The sequence below is a fragment of the Chrysochloris asiatica genome, unplaced genomic scaffold, assembly GCF_000296735.1.
Source record: "Chrysochloris asiatica unplaced genomic scaffold, ChrAsi1.0 scaffold00024, whole genome shotgun sequence".
NCBI lineage: Eukaryota > Metazoa > Chordata > Mammalia > Afrosoricida > Chrysochloridae > Chrysochloris > Chrysochloris asiatica.
The window spans coordinates 21,714,173-21,716,501 of NW_006408542.1; positions in this window are offsets into that span (position 1 = coordinate 21,714,173).

A 2,329-nucleotide genomic window follows, 5' to 3' on the forward strand; every position below is an offset into this window, starting at 1 on the left:
TATAAATGGTATGAGTGATTTGCTCTTGTCCAGACATGCTTGTGATTAGGTCTTGGGTAGGGGGTTAAGCATACACATGAAGTAAAATTTCCCTTATCAGTTATCGATGGAATCATATATCAAATTGTTAAGACTGTGAGATCTAGAGTCAGAGTGTTGTTATGTGTCACTGAGTTGGTTCCAATTCATAGTGACCCTGTATAGGGTTTCTGAGAGCAGTTGGTGGGTTTGAACTGCTGACTTTGCTGTTAGTCCAGTGCTTGTCCTATAGTACCACACCAAGGCCATTACTGTTGTTGTTAAGTGCCGTTGAGTCAGTTCCGACCCACAGTGACCCTGTACAGGGTTTCCGAGGCTGTAAATCTTTATGAGAGCAAAAAGTCTCATCTTTCTCCTGTGGAACAGCTGGTAGTTTCGAACTGCTGACCCTGAGGTTTGCAGCCAGATTCATAACCACCACGCTACCAGATGCTATTCAACTATCAATACTCATGGAAGCAGCAGTCAAGAGATCAGATGACGTATTGCATTAAGCAAATCTGCTGCACAGGAACTTTTTAAAGTGTTGAAGAGCAAAGATGTCAGCTTGAGGACTAAGGTGCGCCTGACCCTAGCCAGGGTATTTTCAATTATCTAATATGCATGTGAAAGCTGGAGAGTGAATAAGGAAGACCGTAGAAGAATTGATGCCTTTGAATTATGGTGTTGGAGGAGAATACTAAAAGTGCCATGGGCTGCCAAAAGAACCAATAGATCTGTTTTGGAAGAAATGCAGCCAGAGTGCTCCTTAGAGGCCAAGATGGCTAAACTTCGTCTCTCATACTTTGGACATATTGTCAGGAGGGAACAGTCGCTGGAGAAGGATATCATAAGATGGAGTGTCAGAGAAAAAAAGGAAGACCCCCAATGAGGTGGACTGGCCAGGTGGCAGCATCAACGGACTCAAGTGTGGCAACAGTAGTGCTGTTGGCCCAGGATCAGACATTGTTTCATTCACAACAACAACAACAATGCTACCAGAGCCCCTTTATGACTTGGGTGCATCTTAATCCTCAGAATGACATTTTTGCTCTTTAAAACTTTAAAGAGATCTTTTGCAGCAAATTTGCCCAATACATAGTTGGATTTCTTGACTGCTGCTGCTTCCATGAGTGTTGATTGTGGATCCAAATAAAATTAAATCCTTGACAACTTCAATTTTTTCTCTCATTTATCATGATGCTTATTAGTCCAGTTGTGAGTATTTTTGTTTTTTTACACTGAGGTGCAATCATACACAAGACTAGTTTTTGATCTTCATTAGCAAGTGTTACAAGTCCTCTTTGCTTTCAGAAAGCAAGGTTGTGTCATCCGCAACTTGAACCTTCCTCTAGTGTTAATGCCACATTCTTCTTCATATAGTACAGCTTCTCAAATTATTTGCTCAGCATACAGACTGAATAAGTATGATGAATTGAAAGAATACAATTTTGATGCACACCTTTCCTGATTTTAAACCACTCAGCATCTCCTTGTTCTGTTCAAATGACTGCCTCTTGGAATACGTATGGGTTCTTCAGGAGCACAATGAAGTGTTCTGGAATTCTCATTCTTTACAATGTTATCCATAGTGATCCACATAGTCAAATGCCTGTCTCAATAAAACACAAATAAACATCTTTCTGATATTCTCTGCTTTCAGCCAAGATGCATCTGGCATCACAGTGGTATGATATTCCTCATTCCACATCCTTTTCTGAATCCAGTTCCATTTCTGGAAGTCCATTGGTGTGCTGCTACAACTTTTTTAAAGATTCAGAAAAATTTTACTTGCATATGATATTAATGATATTGTTTGATAATTCTGTATTCTGTGGGATAACTTTTCTTTGGAAAGACTACAAATATGGATCTCTTCCAGTCAAATGGCCAGGTAGCTGTCTTTCAAATTTCTTGACTAGTGAGTGAGTGCCTCCAGCCGGTATCAGTTTGTTGGAATAGTTCAATTGATAATTCCATTAATTCCTGGAGCCTTGTTCATTAATGCCTTCAGTGTAGTTTGGGCTTCTACTTTCAGTACTATTTGTTCTTGATCATATGTTTCCTCTTTAAACGGTTGAATATCAACCAGTTCTTTTTGGCACAGTGTCTCTGTGTATTCCTTCCATGTTCTTCTTCTTTTTTAAAAAATGTAATATTTCTTTTGTTTTTTTAAGGTTTTAATTGTGGATTGAGTAAAAGTTTACAGGCAGATCATCAGTTTTACATTCAATAAATCATACACCTTGTTTCATTACAATGATTAGAATCCCCTCCATGTACCATCAGTTAACAGTGCTTCTCTCTATTC